The sequence below is a fragment of the Myxine glutinosa genome, chromosome 14 (assembly GCF_964187855.1).
Source record: "Myxine glutinosa chromosome 14, kmMyxGlut1.1, whole genome shotgun sequence".
NCBI classification, from domain to species: Eukaryota; Metazoa; Chordata; class Myxini; order Myxiniformes; family Myxinidae; genus Myxine; species Myxine glutinosa.
In genome coordinates, this window is record NC_136274.1 from 75510119 (window position 1) to 75533096 (window position 22978).

General features: G+C 42.3%; 1 protein-coding gene across 7 annotated transcripts in view; it reads right to left on the reverse strand.

Annotated features, from left to right (window-relative positions):
• LOC137439922 (uncharacterized) overlaps positions 1–4656 on the reverse strand; it is a 206586-nt gene extending 201930 nt beyond the window's left edge. For 4 of the 7 annotated variants that reach the window (XM_078768274.1, XM_078768270.1, XM_078768272.1 and 1 more), the window contains exon 1: positions 4583–4644. The gene's annotated coding sequence lies outside the window, so the exon portion shown is untranslated. Of the gene's footprint in view, positions 1–3773; positions 3911–4582 lie in introns of those variants that run through there. The other 3 variants (XM_078768271.1, XM_078768267.1, XM_078768273.1) reach the window with 3 other exon arrangements.
• Positions 4657–22978: the final 18322 nt, after the last annotated feature.

Sequence of the window (22978 nt, forward strand, 5' to 3'; positions counted from 1 at the left end):
CTCACTCTCTTCAATCCCACTCCTCCCTCTAGGTCTTTAAAACACCTGTTCACCACAATCTCTCATCTTCCCCAATCCAAAACCTAGATCATTTCTACCCCCATTAATTCACCCCAGATCCACTTTTTTGAAATACCGACTTCTTTCATGGAAGTCCTAGCAGCGTCCGTGCGTTATATACCTCTCCCACCCCCCTCCCTTCCACCCCTTCCCATGCCTCCTCCCCCAAAGCCCTCCCACTCCCAGTAATCTCCCGATGTCCCTGTTCTCGACTGTTGTACTTGTGTGCTTCCCAGTCTCTCCCCATATTGTCTCCCGCTCCCTTTATTTCGTCCTATGTGTCCGTTTGTTTTTTTTATCATTAATGTTTGCTCTTACATGAGCCTCGATCTTATATAGAAAAAAAAAAGACCCAGAAGACCCCAAGAACTCTGAACACCGAAAATACCCTAAAGACCTAAATGACTGAAAAGACCCCAAAGACACAAATTATCCCTACAATCCAAAATACCCCAAAGATCCAGATGACCCAAAATACACCGAGGAGCCAGAAAACCAAAAAACGCTGAAGATCCAGAGGACCCAAAAGACACCGAGGAGCCAGAAGACCAAAAACCGCTGAAGACCCCGAAGACACAAAGGAGCCCGAGGACACAAAGGAGCCCGAGGACACAAAGGAGCCCGAGGACACAAAGGACCCCCGAGGACACAAAACAAAACACCCCGAGGACACAAAACAAAACACCCCGAGGACACAAAACACCCAAAAGAAGAGTAATTAATTATGCTTCTTACATTGGAATTGTACATGGTGGCTTGCAAACTGAGCCTCAAGGTACAGAAGTACAGAAGCAGTATTTTGTTTTAAATCACAATAAATACAAGGCACAGGGAGGTGAAATTTGCTGCACGTGATGTGCATCTAGTTATTTGCTTAAACTGGAGAACACAAATCGCCTAATTGGCGCTTTCAAAACCCTTCCGTTCACCAGTACCTGGACGAAATATTACAACGCCTCGACCAATCAACTTTGCCGCCGGCGTTCTCGTCGTTGGGGAATATCGAGATTCAAACTGAATCACGGCTCGTAGGAGACAAAGATGGTGCTCGGAAACGCAAAGCCAGAGTCGAAAAGGTGCTCGATGTGCTGTCTAACTTCCGCTTGAGCGTCGCTATTAATTTCTGGTCGACGAACACGATGGAGTTATAGACAAGGAAGCGCAAAAGACCGAGTTTTACATCCGACAATATATAATTAATTACAAGTTATAACGTAAGCAAAGTCAACCAACATGGGCAAGCTCCATTGCCCTCATTGCCCTTTGGTGACTTTTCCAGGAAATGTTTTTTTTATTTATGCCAAAGCACATTTATGGTAAAGAAAGCACAAAATGCAGTTTTCATTGCCAAGAAAGCTTAACACCACAAGTCGGGCAACAAAAATGACACCGCAAGCCTCAAAGTAACGAAGCGCGGAACATCCGTGAGCACTCGTGCAGGTGATCGTGCACGGACTCTTCCCTCCACCCTGCAGAGCATCTTTGGAGGACACACAGATCAAAGGAGCAAACGCTCATGCAGAAGAGACTGGAGAATCACGCCCAAGGATAACAAAGTGCGAACGACACGGTCGGCTGAAAATAGATGGAGAACGGGATTTTCGTTCGACACTTGTGGATTTTCTTGCGCCGCAACCTGCGGATCTCTTGGGTTGAGAAACAGCAGGATCGGACCGAAGACGAAGCACAGACTCGGAGTTTGAAAAGCTCAAAGGAGCCGTCCGTACATGACACAAAGTGGGAAATGGAGTGCTCTTTGGGGGGGTGAGGGGTAGAGTAGATCAAGAAAATTCAAGTTATATAAAAAAATATAACCACTTTTAGAGGCCATTTTTCCCCGCAAAGCGGGGTTTGGCCTTTTTCGGGAACCGTGGTTGTTGTTGTTTTTCGGTCCCCTATTTGAAGCAATGTTTTACGGCCGGATGCCCTTCCTGACCCCAACCCTTTTTGCCGCCTTTAACGACAAACAGGGAATTACCAGTGAACTGGTACTCAATTTGCCGACCTCGGAAGGATGACAGGCTGAGTCAACCCCCCTGGCGTTAATTCAGCGATCGACCGGGATTCGAACCCAGGATCCTTGGATCCTAAGCCGGCACCCTAGCCGCTAGCCCAACACCAGGGATTAAACACCACCAGGGAAGTCACGTGCAAGTTGATGAAGGGTAATGATGGAAGGGTAGAAGGATTGGAGACTGGGAGGGGAGAGGGTAACAAGTACAAGGGGGACATGAGGTGCGGACATGGAGGGTGGTGAATCAAAGTCATGCAGTCTTTCCTACAAGGAAGTCACAGCTGATGAAGTTGAAGGTCCTGTCCTGGTTTGAAGAAGGTAAACCTCAAAACGAGCAATACTATTGGTTAATGTAATGAGTACAATGGTAATGTGAAAGTACCTCAAAATCTCTCTTTTCACTATGTGCGGCCCTCGATGCAATGAAGTGAAAAATGGATTTGCGAATTGATTTGAAAAAAAATCAAAAAAAATCATCAAATTAACCAAAAATTTAAAGATTGTGGAAAATACACCTGGTAAGAAAATACCTAAAGCAGGTATGTCTCAAGGTAATTCCATTTTTTTTGACTTGGTAATTCCAAGTAATTCCAAGAATGGTAATTCCATTTGTAAAAGTTTGGTATTTTAAGTTTTGAAAACTTTACCTATTTTCAAGCATTATTTTTAAAAGGAAGTTGTTCTACTCATCTGTGTTACATATTTAACATTTAATGGCCAAAACTGGCATTTAAATACCGATTGATACAAACCATCAGTTAATTTACAACGGAATACAGAATTATAACATGCATGAAGCATGCACAACTCCCACATTTCACTAGTCCTCAAGTCACATGACCTGATGAAGTCAAATTGAAAAACTGACAATTACTAATATTATAACAACCACACAAATCGTATATTAAACGAATTTCCCACCAAATCTGCAAAGACAACTCCCATCTCATCCGCGATTGGCCAAAAGGCAAGTCACGTGCAAACGCCCGTGACATCACCAACTGCAGAAAAAAAAAAACATTGGTGACGTCACACATTCCCGACCAATGACGGAACGGATACGGTTGTGTCTCTCCCCCGAAGAATTGATGGCGGGAAATCGCTCCTGTCACGTTTCCTTCACATTGAGGTATTAAAGGGACGACATCCGATAATGATCAGATATACAAACTCTGGGTTTTTATTTTGTTTCTTTTTAAAACAAAACACCCAAGACGATTCTAACAAAAGATGTTATCTCAGTTTTTCCCGTTTAATAACGCCAAACACGAGCCAATCGTCGATGACGTCAGACAAGTTTTTCCATCCAGTCTCTATCTTTCTCCCGTTCGCGACTCTGTCGTCATAATCTGAGGAAACTCGAAAGAGCGCGACCCAACTCAGCGAGGCGGACGTACGCGAGCCGGACGTACGCGGCCCGGACGGCTCTTTCAGAGACTTAGGCCGCACACACATCTCAAGCACACTTTTCTCAATCAGTGCGTTCACCGAGTTCCTCCGCCGACGAATTTCACGCACATTAAGTTACGAGGTCCGTTCATCCACGAGAGCTAAATTCCGCACCAAAAAGAGCGCGTAAACTATCTCTATAGCAACACGAGCCCACCTCACTTCGAACACGGTCTCTTCAACCGATGCTTCTTCGAAAACACCCCAAAAAAATCCTTCTAATCGCAGGTACAAACACGTCACCACTTACCTCAGCACCCATTGCCTCGGCGCGTACGCATACACCGCATTCTGCATTTCAGCACGTGACGCACCTATACATCGCAATCGGCGTTACGTCACTCGCCGCGCGCACGTGCCGCCACTTGCGAAGTCACCTTTGGAGGGCTGGGTGAGTGTGCAAAGGGAAGAGCCAACGCTGAACACACCTTGTCCCTCCGCCCCCATCATTCTTCACTTGGTAGAATTTACAGATCGTTAACTTTTGGAAAACTTCATCAACAGGAATGTAGTTTTTGATAGATACATACGGTAATATTATATTATATTATTTTATATTATATATTTATATAATGAATGAAAACATCAAAGGATGACCATTAAAAAAGGAAATACTGTAATAAACATTGGACTTGGTCATCACATGACAATAAATATTCCCACCTGCGGAAGATTACCATACATCGTACACGTGACGTGGTCATCAATAGTAATACCATTGTGATCTGGGATAATCACCCATAAATAAATAAATAGAGTACAAATTACAAGTCCACGTTTGTCATGGAGGGAACACACCTCCACCTCCACTCTCCACCCCCAATCCTCCACCTCCTCCACCCCCAATCCTCCACCTCCTCCACCCCCAATCCTCCACCTCCTCCCCTCAATCCTCCACCTCCTCCTCCTCCTCCACCAATCCTCCACCTCCACGATGCCGAGCAACGCCGGTAAGCCCGACAGGTACAGGTACAGGTAACACTAAATAATCCCGGAATATTAAAGCCTCGATCGGGAGTACGGAAGCACGGATCACAGCTTTACGGGGACCTACATTACCTGCTTCTTTATCGCACTCTTTCCACCTCGGTGGGTCCTGCTCCACATGCCCCGCCGACTATAGCATTGGGTCTAAAGTCTGGACGCAAAGTCCCCCCTTCCACCCCCTTCATCCTCTGCCTCCTCCCCTTTTCCTTGACAATCTCCGTCTGAGAGTAGAATCCCCCACTACGCCCCTCCCCTCTCATTCCTTCCCCATCACAGCCCCCGACACCGAGCGAGTCGTGCCCCCGGGTCCACCGAGCGAGTCGTGCCACCGGGTCCACTGAGCGAGTCGTGCCAGCGGGTCCACCGAGCGAGTCGTGCTCCCGGGTCCACCGGGCGAGTGGTGCCACCGGGTCCACCGAGCGAGTCGTGCCACAGGGTCCACCGGGCGAGTCGTGCCACCGGGTCCACCGGACGAGTCGTGCCACCGGGTCCACCGAGCGAGTCGTGCCCCCGGGTCCACCGAGCGAGTCGTGCCACAGGGTCCACCTGGCGAGTCGTGCCCCCAGGTCCACCGAGCGAGCCGTGCCCCCGGGTCCACCGAGCGAGTCGTGCCACAGGGTCCACCTGGCGAGTCGTGCCCCCAGGTCCACCGAGCGAGTCGTGCCAGCGGGTCCACCGAGCGAGTCGTGCTCCCAGGTCCACCAGGCGAGTGGTGCCACCGGGTCCACCGAGCGAGTCGTGCCCCCGGGTCCACCGAGCGAGTCGTGCCCCCGGGTCCACCGAGCGAGTCGTGCCACAGGGTCCACCGGGCGAGTCGTGCCACCGGGTCCACCGAGCGAGTCGTGCCACCGGGTCCACCGAGCGAGTCGTGCCACCGGGTCCACCGAGCGAGTCGTGCCACCGGGTCCACCGAGCGAGTCGTGCCACCGGGTCCACAGGGTCCACCGAGCGAGTCGTGCCACCGGGTCCACCGAGCGAGTCGTGCCCCCCGGTCCACCGAGTGAGTCGTGCGACGGGGTCCACCGAGCGAGTCGTGCCCCCCGGTCCACCGAGCGAGTCGCTGGGGAGGGGGAAGGGCGGGGTAGTCGTGTCCACGAGCGTCTGTAAATCCAGGAGAACCTTGGCGTTAACGTTTATCACGGGATTATAACTCCAATGTTAACATCCCCCAGCAGCAAGGGGTTATCATTTATAACAGTAACCCCCAATCCCCATGTTAACCTCCACCAGAGTAATATAACCCTCATGTTTAGCGTCACCTCGTGGTCAAGGTAATAGGTGGGGTCAGGGTAATAGGTGAGCCCGACAGGTACAGGTATAGGAAACACGAAATATTCCCGGAATATTAAAGCCTCGATCGGGAGTACGGAAGCACGGATCACAGCTTTATGGGGCCTTACAGCTTTATGGGGTCAGGGTATTAGGTGGGGTCAGGGTAATAGGTGGGGTCAGGGTAATAGGTGGGGTCAGGGTAATAGGTGGGGTCAGGGTAATAGGTGGGGTCAGGGTAATAGGTGAGGTCAGGGTAATAGGTGAGGTCAGGGTAATAGGTGGGTTCATGGTAATAGGTGGGGTCAGGGTAATAGGTGGGGTCAGGGTAATAGGTGGGTTCATGGTAATAGGTGGGGTCAGGGTAATAGGTGGGGTCAGGGTAATAGGTGGGGTCAGGGTAATAGGTGGGGTCAGTGTAATAGGTGGGGTCAGGGTAATAGGTGGGGTCAGGGTAATCAGTGGGTTCAGGGTAATAGGTGGGCTCATGGTAATAGGTGAGGTCAGGGTAATATGTGGGGTCAGGGTAATAGGTGGGGTCAGGGTAATCGGTGGGGTCAGGGTAATAGGTGGGGTCAGGGTAATATGTGGGGTCAGGGTAATATGTGGGGTCAGGATAATAGGTGGGGTCAGGGTAATATGTGGGGTCAGGGTAATATGTGGGGTCAGGGTAATAGGTGGGGTCAGGGTAATAGGTGGGGTCAAGGTAATATGTGGGGTCAGGGTAATAGGTGGGGTCAGGGTATATGTGGGGTCAGGGTAATAGGTGGGGTCAGGGTAATAGGTGGGGTCAGGGTAATGTGGGGTGAGGGTAATCGGTGGGGTCAGGGTAATCGGTGGGGTCAGGGTAATCGGTGGGGTCAGGGTAATCGGTGGGGTCAGGGTAATATGTGGGCTCATGGTAATAGGTGGGTTCATGGTAATAGGTGGGTTCATGGTAATAGGTGGGGTCAGGGTAATATGTGGGCTCATGGTAATAGGTGGGGTCAGGGTAATAGGTGGGTTCATGGTAATAGGTGGGGTCAGGGTAATAGGTGGGGTCAGGGTAATATGTGGGCTCAGGGTAATAGGTGGGGTCAGGGTGAGGGAAATAACGTTTTCCGTTACCGGCCTCGTGTCCGTTAAATGAAAGTTAAAAACATGGCGCCGTCTTGTCTTGCACAGCACGCGTCGTCATGAGCAACTCCCATGAATAGCTCTGAGCTTGGCGGGACGGACTTTATTGGGAATGATGTGCTGGTTTTGGAGTTTTCCGCTTTCCGTTTGCTGACGCTTCTTTCGCTCCCAACACACACACACACAGACACACACACACCCTCATCCCCTCTCCCGCATCCTCATCGCCTCTTCCACCCCCCCCTCCCCCCCACACACACCCTCATACCCTCTCGCCCACCACCCCCCCACACACACACACACCCTCATCCCCTCTCACACACACCCTCATCCCCTCGCCCACACCCTCATCCCCTCTCCCACCCCCCCCACACACACACACATACCCTCATCTCCTCTCCCACCCCCCCCACACACAAACCTCATCCCCTCTCCCACACCCACCCCCCCCCCCCCCACACACACACACCCTCATCCCCTCTCCCATCCGCCACCCCACACACACACCATCATCCCCTCTCCCCACCACACACACACACACCTCATCCCCTCTCCCCACCCCACACAAACACTCCATTCCCTCACCCCCTCTCCCCACCCCACACACACACACACTCCATTTCCCCTCCCCACCCCCCCCCCCCACACACACACACACTCTATTTCCCCTCCCCACCCCCCACACACACTCCATTCCCTCATCCCCCTCTCCCCACCCCACACACACACACTCTCCATTCCCTTATCCCCTTCTCCCCACCCAACACACACACACTCCATTCCCTCATCCCCTCTCCCATCTCCTCCCCCCACCCCACACACACACCCTCATCCCCTCCCCCCACCCCACACACACACCCTCATCCCCTCCCCCCACCCCACACACACACTCCTCATCCCCTCTCCCCACCCCACACACACACTCCATTCCCTCAGCCCCCTCTCCCAACCCCACACACACACACTCAATTCCCCCTCCCCTCCCGCCCCCCCCCCACACACACTCCATTCCCTCATCCCCCTCTCCACACCCAACACACACACACTCCATTCCCTCATCCCTCTCTCTCCACCCCACACACACACACACTCCATTCCCTCATCCCCCTCTCTCCACCACCACACATACACACTCCATTCCCTCTCCCCACCCCCACACACACTCCATTCCCTCATCCCCTTTCCCATCCCCACACACACACTCCATTCCCTCATCCCCTCTCTCCACCACCACACATACACACTCCATTCCCTCTCCCCACCCCACACACACTCCATTCCCTCTTCACCCCCCCCCCCACACACTCCATTCCCTCAATTCCCTTCCCCATCCCCCCCCCCACACACACACTCCATTCCCTCTCCCCACCCCACATACACACACTCCATTCCCTCATTCCCCTCTCCCCACCCCCCACACACACTCTATTCCCTCTCCCCACCCCCCCTCCCCCCACACACACTACATTCCCTCATCCCCTTTCCCATCCCCCCACACACACACACTCCATTCCCTCATTCCCTTTCCCCACCCCACACACACACACACACACACACACACACACTCCATTCCCTCTCCCCAGCCCCCCACACACACACTACATTCCCTCATCCCCTTTCCCATCCCCACAAACACACATACACACACTCCATTCCCTCTCCCCAGCCCCCCCCCACACACACTCCATTCCCTCTCTCTGCCCCCCCCCCCCACACACACTCCATTCCCTCTCCCCGCCCCCCACACACACACACACAACATTCCCTCATCCCCTTTCCCATCCCCACAAACACACATACACACACTCCATTCCCTCATCCCCCTCTCCCCGCCCCACATACACACTCCATTCCCTCTCCCCGCCCCCCCCCCCCCACACACACTACATTGCCTCATCCCCTTTCCCATCCCCCCACACACACACTCCATTCCCTCTCCCCAGCCCCCCCCCCCCCCACACACTCCATTCCCTCTCTCTGCCCCCCCCCCCCCCCACACACACTACATTCCCTCATCCACTTTCCCATCTCCACACACACACACTCCATTCCCTCATTCCCTTTCCACACCCCCCACACTCAATTTCCTCTCCCCACCCCACACACACTCCATTCCCTCTCCCCTCCCCAACACACACACACACACACACACACACACACACACACACACACACACACACACACACACACACACACACACACACACACACTCCATTGACCTTTTGACCCCCAAAACAATGGGCTTCTTGCTAATGACCAACATTTAGGAGGTTTCGTGAAGATCGGTTGAAAATTGTGACCTGTAGGCGACAGACAGACAGACAGACAGACAGAATAACGCACAAGACCAACCAATATACAATACTTGAAAAATCTTCGATTTTGCAAGTAACAAACAGACAAACAAACAAACAAGAAGACGTCATGCGGAGCATGATACTTTCAAAATCCCCCCCCCCCCCCCCAAAAGTTTTCCATTGATACAGCAAATTGTCCATTTCATGAAGATTAAAATTTACAATCTTGATCAAAGCTCGGGTCAACAGGATGAAAAATGACAATTTTTCAGATGAAAAATTATGATTTTGGAAGGTTGACCTTGAGTTGATCTTTGACCTCAAAAATAGTTAGTTTCCCTATTTAGTGACTCAATGTGCAAATGCTGTTCAATTTTCAAGTCAATCGGATGAAAATTGAGGATATTAAAAATTTGGCCTATGTTGACCTTTTGGCCTATGTTGACCTCAAAAATAGATGGTGGTTGAATTCAGTGACCATATATATAAATCCTCTTAGAAGTTCAAGTCAATCAAATGAAAATTGGTGATTTTAGAAATTTGGCCTATGTTGACCTTTTGGCCTGTGTTTACCTAAAATATAATACGTGGTTGAATTCAGTGACCAGATATGCAAGTCCTCTTCAAATTTCAAGTCAATTGGATGAAAATTGAGGATTTTAGAAATTTGGCCTATGTTGACCTTTTGGCCTATGTTGACCTCAAGTATACTTGGTGGTTGAATTCAGTGACCAGATATGCAAGTCCTCTTCAAATTTCAAGTCAATCAGATGAAAATTGAGGATTTTAGAAATGTGGCCCATGTTGACCTTTTGGCCTATGTTGACCTCAAATATACTTAGTGTTTGAATTCAGTGACCAGATATGCAAGTCCTCTTCAAATTTCAAGTCAATTGGATGAAAATTGAGGATTTTAGAAATGTGGCCTATGTTGACCTTTTGGCCTATGTTGACCTCAAATATACTTGGTGGTTGAATTCAGTGACCAGATATGCAAGTCCTCTTCAAATTTCAAGTCAATTGGATGAAAATTGAGGATTTTAGAAATTTGGCCTATGTTGACCTTTTGGCCTATGTTGACCTCAAATATACTTGGTGGTTGACTTCAGTGACCAGATATGCAAGTCCTCTAACACTAATTGATTGATTAATTATTGGGAATGGGAAATTATTAATTATTGGGAAAATTGACCTTTCAAGTCAATCGGATGAAAATTGAGGATTTTAGAAATTTGGCCTACGTTGACCTTTTGGCCTATGTTGACCTCAAGATACTTTGTGGTTGAATTCAGTGACCAGATATGCAAGTCCTCTTCAAATTTCAAGTCAATCAGATGAAAATTGAGGATTTTAGAAATGTGGCCCATTTGGCCTTTTGGTCTATGTTGACCTCAAATATACTTAGTGTTTGAATTCAGTGACCAGATATGCAAGTCCTCTTCAAATTTCAAGTCAATTGGATGAAAATTGAGGATTTTAGAAATTTGGCCCATGTTGACCATTTGGCCTACGTTGACCTCAAAAATACTTGGTGGTTGAATTCAGTGACCAGATATGCAAGTCCTCTTCAAATTTCAAGTCAATCAGATGAAAATTGAGGATTTTAGAAATGTGGCCCATTTGGCCTTTTGGTCTATGTTGACCTCAAATATACTTAGTGTTTGAATTCAGTGACCAGATATGCAAGTCCTCTTCAAATTTCAAGTCAATTGGATGAAAATTGAGGATTTTAGAAATTTGGCCCATGTTGACCATTTGGCCTACGTTGACCTCAAAAATACTTGGTGGTTGAATTCAGTGACCAGATATGCAAATCCTCTTCAAATTTCAAGTCAATTGGATGAAAATTGAGGATTTTAGAAATTTGGCCGATGTTGACCTCAAAAATACATTGTGGTTGAATTCAGTGACCAGATATGCAAGTCCTCTTCAAATTTCAAGTCAATTGGATGAAAGTTGAGGATTTTAGAAATTTGGCCTATGTTGACCTCAAAAATACTTTGTGGTTGAATTTAGTGACCAGATATGCAAGTCCTCTTCAAATTTCAAGTCAATCGGATGAAAATTGAGGATTTTAGAAATTTAGCAAAGTTGGTGACATTTGGCCTATGTTGACCTTTTGACCTATTGACCCCAAAACAATAGGCTCCTTGCTTTTGACGAACTCTACCATTTGGTGAAGTTTCGTGAAGATCGGTTGAAAATTGTGACCTGTAGGCTGGTGACAAACAGACAAACAGACAAACAGAACCACAAACACAACCGACCAATATACTTGAAAAATCTTCGATTTTGCAAGTAACAAACGGGACCCAAATGCAATACCCTCTCCCCTGGCGAGGGTAATAACAAGTACAGATACAGATACATTCAAAGTACACCACACCACCCCCATGCCAAATAAATAACATATCCTCCAGCGCGATGCTGCCGTGCAGCACATAAAGAGGGTAGTGGGAGGGGGAGGTGTACACTAATTGATTGATTAATTTATTGGGAAATTCAAATAATTAATTTCTTAATACCTTGATTAATAGCATTCTTGCGAAAAATGCCAGGGGCAAAGAAAAGGCCCCTTTATATGTAGTATGTGCCTTGTGGCAAAGTATAGAAAAGAAAGGACATTCCATAGCTTGGAGAAAATGCCAAAGAATAGAAAATAAGGGGGCATTCAAAAAATATTGTGTGCATGCTGGACTACCCTTGTGTTCTTAGGAGGCACCAAGTAATGCTCCAGAAAAGTTAATATAAAGGGGCGCCAATTTGATTAATACAGCTATATGAAGAAGTAAATGCATTTTAACCGATAAATGTTATGTAGGGAGCCCCTTTATATGAACATTTCTAAAGCATTACTTGGTTCCTCCTAAGAACACACGGGTAGTCCAGCATGCACACGAGATTTTTTAATGCCCCTTATTTGCTATTGTTTGGCATTTTCTACAAGCTTTGGAATGTACCTTCTTTTCTATACTTTGCCACATGGCGCATAACATATGAGGAGCCTTTTCTATGCCCCTGAAATTTTCCCCAAGAATAGTAAAGAAGCACGGTACAAGAATAAATTCTAATTTGATGGATTACAGGTTTCAATCCCGACTTCTGTTCGGAAGGCAAAGGCAAACCACCCAGTGTATTTCATTGCTGAGGAAGCTGCTCGGGCAGCATTTCACTGCTTGGGAATGCTACCTGGACCTGCCATGAAGCAGGTAAATGATATAATTGATAATAATGATCATTCGTTGTTTAATTTTGATAAACGGTCTCAAGATGTGTTTGAGGAAAAGGATAACGCGGATGAGCGATGAGCAAAAGAATAACTTAAGTCTTAAGGGAACTCGAAGGCGAAGTTCCTTTGGCTGGTCTTACTGATTGCTTTACTTCCAAACGATTCCAAGAATTCGGGAAAAAAATGAAACCTGATATGTCACCGAGGGTGACACAGCATGAAGGGAGGGAAGTACAGTGGTGGGAAAGTGCAGTAAATCAGCATCGGTGCTCTGCACTGTGGCTGCAAACCGCAACCACGGTGGTGGTAGAGGCAAAGGCTGAGCAGGTCCCTATTTCATCTCGCCATGTCCATTCAAGGTTTATCAATATCCAGACCGATCTCCTCCAACAGACTTTTCTTGTCCAGGCTGAACTCATTGGCCAAGATCAAACTAATTCAACTGGTCTGACTCCAGAGACTGGGATGTATTGCATCATCAAATAAAAAAAACCCGAAACCACGGATCAAATAATTCACATACAAACCCACATTAAATAATCACATGTAAACCCACGTCAAATAATCACACATAAACCCACATTAAATAATCATACATAAACCCACATCAAATAATCACACATAAACCCACATCAAATAATCACACGTAACCCACATCATATAATCATACATAAACCAACATCAAATAATCACACATAACCCCACATCAAATAATCACACATAAACCTAAATTAAATAATCATACATAAACTCACTTCAAATACAACAACAACATGCATTTTAAGGCCATTTTCCCTACTAGAGTGGGGGTTAGCCTTGCGGTCCCCATGACAATCTTCTCCATTTTGCCCTATTTTCTGCATCTCTCCTTGTTAACCCCTTTGCCCGCATTTCTTCTTCCACCATCTTTAGCCAAGTCTTTCTCGGTCTTCCCCGTCCTCTACTTCCTTCTACATTAATTTCCATCACTCTTCTCAACCAGTCACTTTCATCCTTCCTCAACACATGACCAAACCATCTCAACCTGTTCCTCTTCACAGCATCAATCACAGGCAATATTCCCATCATCTTTCGCAATTCATCATTTGTCTTCCTCTCTCTCAACGATACTCCGCACATCCATCGAACCATTCGCATTTCCACCCTTTCCAGCCTTCGTTGCTGCTCTACGTTCATTACCCATGTCTCGCTCCCATAAATCATAACACTTCTCACACATGCAGCATACACCTTTCCCTTCAGCTTCAGCGACACTTTCCTCCTCATCAGCACGCCACTCAGTTCCCGAAACTTCTTCCATGCACATCTCACTCGAGCAACCGTTGCCGAGTCTGATCCACCTTCTCCATTCAGCATGTCTCCGAGGTAGCAAAATGTTTTCACACCTTCCAGCTTCACGCCGTCTCCAAGATCCAACTCAACATTTCCTCCATCTGCAGCTCCCTCTGTGCACACCTTACATTTGAATGTAGCTGCCACACTGGTAAATGACCCTCTCAGACCACTACATTTTTGATGAACCCACTCAGCGCACATTGTACATTGAATGGAGTTCACTCCGACACCCTTCCTGCACACAGCACACGGCCACTTCCCAGTTCTTTCCACCTCACCACATGCTTTACCACTTGCCATCACCTTCGTCTTTCCGATATTCACCTTCAGACCTTTTGTCTCCATACATTCCTTCCACTTGTTCATCTTTTCCTTCAGTCCATCCATACTTTCCGCAATCAACACCAGATCATCTGCATACAACAACTCCCACGGTAAACCCTCCTTTACGTTCTGAGCCAGCACCTCCATCACAGCTATAAATAGTAGTGGACTTAGTACCGACCCCTGATGCACTCCCACCTTCACCTCAAACTCACCACTGTTCCCGTCCTTCGTCCTTACAGCTGTGCGCGCTCTTTTGTACATTGCCATCACTACTCTGATCAACCATTCCTCCACTCCTAACTTCCTCAATGCCCATGTCAATACTTTGCGTGGAACCCTATCGAATGCTTTCTCCAGATCAACAAACCCAAAAAACAACTTCTTCCTCTTTTCCATGTACTTCTCCTGCAACTGCCTCACAATGAAAAGCACGTCTGTCGTTCCTCTTCCTGGCATAAATCCAAACTGCATTTCGTCGATCTTCACTTTCTTCCTTATCCTCCTCTCCAACACCCTTTCCAATACCTTCATTCCATGCTCCAATAACTTTATCGCTCGGTACGAGCCACACTCCAGAGGGTCACCTTTCCCCTTGTATAGAGGGACGAGGGTAAATAATCAAATAATATATTCAAATAATAAAAAGAAACCCAAATCAAATAATCATACATAAACCTAAATCAAATAATCACACGTAAACCTAAATCAAATAATCACACATAAACCTAAATCAGATAATCAAACATAAACCTAAATCAAATAATAATACATAAACCTAAATCAAATAATCACACGTAAACCTAAATCAAATAATCACACGTAAACCCACATCATATAATCATACATAAACCCACATCAAATAATCACACAAAAACCCACATCAAATAATCACTCATAAATCTAAATCAAATAATCATACATAAACCTAAATCAAATAATCATACATAAGCCTAAATCAAAAAAAATAATAATAATAATCAAATAATCATACATAAACCCACATCAAATAATCACACATAAACCTAAATCAAATAATCACACAGAAACTTAAATCAAATAATCATAAATAAACCCACATCAGATAATCACACGTAAACCTAAATCAAATAATCATACATAAACCTAAATCAAATAATCACACGTAAACCTAAATCAAATAATCATACATAAACCCACATCAAATAATCACACGTAAACCCACATCAAATAATCACACATAAACCCACATCAAATAATCACACACAAACCTAAATCAAATAATCATACATAAACCTAAATCAAATAATCACATGTAAACCTAAATCAAATAATCACACGTAAACCCACATCAAATAATCATACATAATCCCACATCAAATAATCATACAGAAACCCATATCAAATAATCATACATAAACCCACATCAAATAATCACAAATAACCCCACATCAAATAATCACACATAACCCCACATCAAATAATCACACATAAACCAAAATCAAATAATCACACGAAAACCTAAATCAAATAATCACACGTAAACCTAAATCAAATGAAGACCATAGAATTATAACCAGGCTAAGTCACATTTTAATTTTTTCCCCCGTTTTTCACGTTTTTCACGTTTTTCAAAACATTTTTCACGTTTTTCTCGAAATGACTAAAATGTGACTTAGCCTGGTTATAATTCTATGGTCTTCAAATAATCACACATAAACGTAAATCAAATAATCAAACATAAACCCTCATTAAATAATCACACATAAACCTAAATCAAATAATCATACATAAACCTAAATGAAATAATTATACATAAACTGAAATGAAATAATCATACATAAACCCACATCAAATAATCACACATAAACCGAAATCAAATAATCATACATAAACCCACATCAAATAATCACACATAAACCTAAATCAAATAATCACACAAAAACCGAAATCAAATAATCACACAGAAACATAAATCAAATAATCATAAATAAACCCACATCAAATAATCACACATAAACCTAAATCAAATAATCATACATAAACCTAAATCCAATAATCACACATAAACCTAAATCAAATAATCACACATAAACCTAAATCAAAAAATCACACATAAACCTAAATCAAATAATCACATGTAAACCTAAATCAAATAATTACACATAAACCTAAAACAAATAATAATACATAAACCTAAATCAAATAATCACACGTAAACCTAAATCAAATAATCACACGTAAACCTAAATCAAATAATCACACGTAAACCTAAATCAAATAATCATACATAAACCCACATCAAATAATCACACATAAACCTAAATCAAATATTCATACATAAACCCACATCAAATAAGCACACGTAAACCCACATCAAATAATCACACATAAACCTAAATCAAATAATCATACATAAACCTAAATCAAATAATCACACATAAACCTAAATCAAATAATCACACATAAACCTAAATCAAATAATCATACGTAAACCTAAATCAAATAATCACACGTAAACCCACATTAAATAATCATACATAAACCCACATCAAATAATCATACATAAACCCACATCAAATAATCATACATAATCCCACATCAAATAATCATACATAAACCCACATCAAATAATCATACATAAACCCACATCAAATAATCACACATAACCCCACATCAAATAATCACACATAACCCCACATCAAATAATCACACATAAACCTAAATTAAATAATCATACATAAACTCACTTCAAATAATCACACATAAACCTAAATCAAATAATCATACATAAACCTAAATCAAATAATCACACATAACCCAAATCAAATAATCATACATAAACCTAAATCAAATAATCACACGTAACCCTAAATCAAATAATCACACGTAAACCTAAATCAAATAATCACACGTAAACCTAAATCAAATAATCACACATAAACCCAAATCAAATAATCATACATAAACCTAAATCAAATAATCACACGTAAACCTAAATCAAATAATCATAAATAAACCCATATCAAATAATCACACATAAACCTAAATCAAATAATCATACATAAACCTAAATCAAATAATCACACATAAACACAAATCAAATAATCATACATAAACCTAAATCAAATAATCACACGTAAACCTAAATCAAATAATCATACGTAAACCTAAATCAAATAATCACACATAAACCTAAATCAAATAATCAAACATAAACCCTCATCAAATAATCACACTTTTTTTTTTTCCTTTTTTTTTTGTATACTGAATCGAGGCTCGTGAAAGAGCTAACATTTACATCACAAACAAATCAACCAGACAAACAAAATATATAAAAAGAGGGAGCGGAAGACAAAATGGGGAGAGAAGGGGAAGCACACAAACACAACATTTGAGAGCAGGGAGATGTGTGGAAGGGAGAGGGCTTGGGGGGAGGAGGCGTGGGAAGGGCGGGGGGGGGGGGGGGAGGGAGAAGTATAAAACACAAGGACACCAAGGACTTCCAGGACAGAACCTAAATCAAATAATCATACATAAACCTAAATCAAATAATCATACATAAACCGAAATGAAATAATCATACATAAACCCACATCAAATAATCACACATAAACCTAAATCAAATAATCATACATAAACCCACATCAAATAATCACACGTAAACCTAAATCAAATAATCACACATAAACCTAAATCAAATAATCACACGTAAACCGAAATCAAATAATCACACAGAAACTTAAATCAAATAATCATAAATAAACCCACATCAAATAATCACACATAAACCTAAATCAAATAATCATACATGAACCTAAATCAAATAATCACACGTAAACCTAAATCAAATAATCACACATAAACCTAAATCAAAAAATCACACATAAACCTAAATCAAATAATCATACGTAAACCTAAATCAAATAATCACACATAAACCTAAAACAAATAATAATACATAAACCTAAATCAAATAATCACACATAAACATAAATCAAATAATCACACGTAAACCTAAATCAAACAAGTACACATACATTCAAAGTACACCGCCCCCATGCCAAATAATTAAATATCCTACAGCGCGGCATTGCTGGGGCGCCTCCGGCGCCCGGCAATACCGCAGTGGAGCTCCTAGAGGCTGCATTGGGAGGGAGAGATGTACATCTAATTGATTGATTAATTGTATAATTAAAATCAATAAAAGATTATCACAAAATATTTTCTTAATCAATTGGCTAATACCATAACAAAACCACTTGTGCTTCATCCGAAGATGTATCTTTTAGAAATTTAATCAAATAAGTCATTAATAAAAAACTAAATAATTAATTGATTAATCAAGAAGTAATTCATCGATTAATCAATAAATAATGAATTGATGAAATGGTTAATCAATTAATCAAAAATATCCTTGATAGCCACATCACTTGGTCACTGTCATGTCCAAATATTAGCTTCCCAGCTCAAAAGGTGCCTGAGATATTGGCCAAATGAGAAAGAAAATAAATAAATGATTAATAATGAAGATAAATAAATAATAATCATTGAAAAATTAAATTATCAATCAATTCGGTCACAGAACACATAAACCACCACCATTTCATCAGAATCTGTAACTGGGGGAAAAATTTTTTTTTAGTAATTAATCGAATAATTAAATAATTAATCGATACATTGATTAATTGATTAATTAATAAATCAAAAATATCCTTGATAGCCACATAACCTGGTCACTCATGTCCAAATATTAGCTTCTGAGCTCAAAAGGTGCCTGAGATATTGGCCAAATGAGAAAGAAGATAAATAAATGATTAATAATGAAAATAAATAAATAATAATCATTAAAAAATTAAATTATTAATCAATTCGGTCAGAGAACACATAAACCACCACCATTTCATCAGAATCTGTAACTTAAAAAAAAAAAAAAATTTGTCATTAATCAAATAATTAAATAATTAATCGATTAATTGATTAATTGATTAATTAATAAATCAAAAATAGCCTTTGCAGCCAAATCACCTGGTCATTGGCATATCCAAATATCAGCTTCCTAACTCAAAAGGTGCATGAGTTAATGGTCAGAAGAGAAATGAAATTTAATTAATTAAATAAGTACTTAATTAATCGCTAATAATTAAATAACTCATCAATTAATTGATTAATCAAAAAACAAAAAATACCGTTTTTGACAAAGGTCCTGCTCACTATTGTGCCGAAATTTCAGCTTCCTAGCTTAAAGGATGGCTGAGATATCGTCCGGACAAACAAACAAGAAAGCAAGAAAGCAAGAAAGAAAACAAGAAAGAAACCAGAGTGAAAACTGAGTACTCTCTTTCAGCGTGCGTCACTGCCGAGCCCCCTTTGGTGCCCGGCAATGACGATTTGCAATGCCTGGAGATGGCATAGGAAAGGAGCGGTGTACAATAATCACACGTAAACCTAAATCAAATAATCATACATAAACCCACATCAAATAATCACACGTAAACCTAAATCAAATAATCATACATAAACCTAAATCAAATAATCACACATAAACCTAAATCAAATAATCATGCATAAACCCATATCAAATAATCACATGTAAACCTAAATCAAATAATCACACGTAAACCCACATCAAATAATCACACATAAACCTAAATCAAATAATCATACATAAATCTTCATCAAATAATCACACGTAAACCTAAATCAAATAATCACACGTAAACCTAAATCAAATAATCACACATAAACCTAAATCAAATAATCATACGTAAACCTAAATCAAATAATCACACGTAAACCTTAATCAAATAATCACACGTAAACCTAAATCAAATAATCACACGTAAACCTAAATCAAATAATCACACATAAACCTAAATCAAATAATCACACATAAACCTAAATCAAATAATCATACATAAACCTAAATCAAATAATCATACATAAACCTAAATCAAATAATCACATGTAAACCTAAATAAAATAATCACACGTAAACCTAAATCAAATAATCACACGTAAACCTAAATCAAATAATCACACGTAAACCTAAATCAAATAATCACACGTAAACCTAAATCAAATAATCACACGTAAACCTAAATCAAATAATCACACGTAAACCTAAATCAAATAATCACACGTAAACCTAAATCAAATAATCACACGTAAACCTAAATCAAATAATCACACGTAAACCTAAATCAAATAATCACACATAAACTTAAATCAAATAATCACACATAAACCTAAATCAAATAATCATACATAAACCTAAATCAAATAATCATACATAAACCTAAATCAAATAATCACATGTGTAAACCTAAATAAAATAATCACACGTAAACCTAAATCAAATAATCACACGTAAACCTAAATCAAATAATCACACGTAAACCTAAATCAAATAATCACACGTAAACCTAAATCAAATAATCACACGTAAACCTAAATCAAATAATCACACGTAAACCTAAATCAAATAATCACACGTAAACCTAAATCAAATAATCACACGTAAACCCACATTAAACTAGAACGGCATTCGGTAGAGCACACACCTCCACCAGGCTGAACAGTTTACATTTTGTATCCACTGATAGGCCGGATCTGGATTCAGACCTGAAGCAAAATCGAATCAGCTTGTTCTTGCCACATACCCGATTCATCCACGAAGTTTTGTCATAATCCGTCCACAACTTCTTTGAGATATGCGCTACATAGCGTTTTGGCCAATCACTCAATGGTGAAGAATCAGTTTTTAAATAAATGGAATCTGGATCTGGTGATTCTTCACCATCAAGAGATAGGGCCACAAACGATATACAAGTGTAGCACAACATCTGAAAAAGTTATGGGCGGATTCGGATGAAACTTAAAAAAAAATTGTATACAAAGTCAAGGCTCGCGGACGACCTAGAACACAAAACGGATAATGACATAACATAAAGAGAACAGCAGGAACCTGCAGGTTCTCCCATCTCAGCCAAGGAATTCTGTATTTCTGTCGGAGTGGTCATTGGGTTCTTCGTCACCTCCCTGACCAAGGTCCTTCTTGCCCGGTTGCTCAGTTTGGTCGGATGGCCCGCTCTAGGAAAAGACTGGGTAGTTCCATATTCTTTCCATTTCCTAATGATGGAGCTCACTGTGCTCTTGGGGAACTTCCAACACTCTAGAAATTGTTTTATACTCTCCCCCAGATCTATGCCTCCTCACAAATCTATCTCGGAGTTCTACGGACAGTTCCTTGGACTTCATGGTAGAGTTTCTGCTCTGACGTGCACTGTCAACTGTGGAGATGTGTTTTTTTTCTAAATCACGTCCAGTTAATAGAATTGGCCACAGGTGGACTCCAATTAAGTTGTATAAACATCTCAAGGATTCTCAAAGGAAAATGGATGCACCTGAGCTTAATTGGGAGTTTTGTAGCAAAGGAGTTGAATACTTATTGACTCAAGAAATTTCAGCTTTTCATTTTTAATTATTTTGTGAAAATGTCTCAAAAAAGGAATTACTCTGACATTATGGAGCATTACGTGTAGTTCGGTGATAAAAAATATATATAACATTTTAATCCATTATAAATTTAAGCTATAACATAACAAAATGTGAAAAAGGTCAAGGGGTGTGAAAACTTTCCGAAGGAACTTGAACAAGACGATTAGGGAGTCCCAAGCCAGCGGAGGCAGAGAAATCCGGCATGGCTCACTTAACTTTGGAAGTAAGCCGCTCAGAGAGAGGAAAAGCTGCCTCTGCCGGAAACTGGAAAACCAAAGTTTGTAACCATGCAGAAAACACGTCCTGAACTTTCACAGTCAAGGTTTCACTTCCATCACGTCTGGCTGCCCATCTCAATGATCCCGTGTCCACCATATTCACCCGAAATTGCCTTCTCCTCCACATCACGGATTTACCTGTGAGCTGAACACACCCCTGAAGAAAATTTGCTTCAGCTTCCCACCATGGATGGACAGGTGCCACAAGTGAACATGGGTAGATATGGGAGACAGCCTTGAAGAGAGATGTTAACTCCCACTAGCATACGTTCAGATGAACCAATTGGAGCAGAGGAAGAGCGGGAGATATTTGCGGGAAAGTTTGTCATCACCAAGTCCAGAAGGGAGGATTTGCCATTGGGCGAAATCCGGGTCGAAAGTTCACAGATTGAGTCAATGCCATGGATGAACAGGTGAACGGGTGGAGATACCTGTCCCCAGGGACTATGTTCAGGAGTGAAGTACAAGTCATTTTTTGCAAGGCCTTAAGTGCTTGGTGAATTAAGTTACGAGACCTTCATATAATTTAAATTCACTTTTGCACACCAACATCACATGGAAGTTTAGTTTCATCAGAATTCCGAGAAATGGATTCATTCATTCATTCATCGTCATCACAGGTTTGATGGGACCCAAGAGGCCTCCTCCTGCGTTGAAGTTCCTTGTGAATGTCGACATGAGCATTCCCGAACCTCTTTAAGGAATTTAGTTGTTTTCCTGTGGGCAGAGGAAATGTTCATCACAAACATGGCCGGTTCAATTCTCGGGATTATTGGGAGTTTCGCAAACTTTCATTCTTTGCTGTTCACTCAATGTACCAGTAAACGGAGGGTCTTGAGTACAGTTTAACGTGCTCTTCACGACAGTACCATGACAGCAAAGATGGCGAATGAAAGGCATCGGAAAGCAAAAGTACCCAATCATAAGCAACAACTAGCCACATTCATTCGACAAAGAGGTCAAAGGTCAGAGGTCAGAGGTCAAAGGTTAGGTAAACATTGTTGTCGTGCTAACTTGTGAAGCAGTGATGCGATTTTGACCGAACATGGTATAAATATATACTATGATCCAAAGATGAACTAATATATTTCGGCATCATGAGGTCAAAGGTCAGACGTCATGTCAGGTAAAAATGTGATAC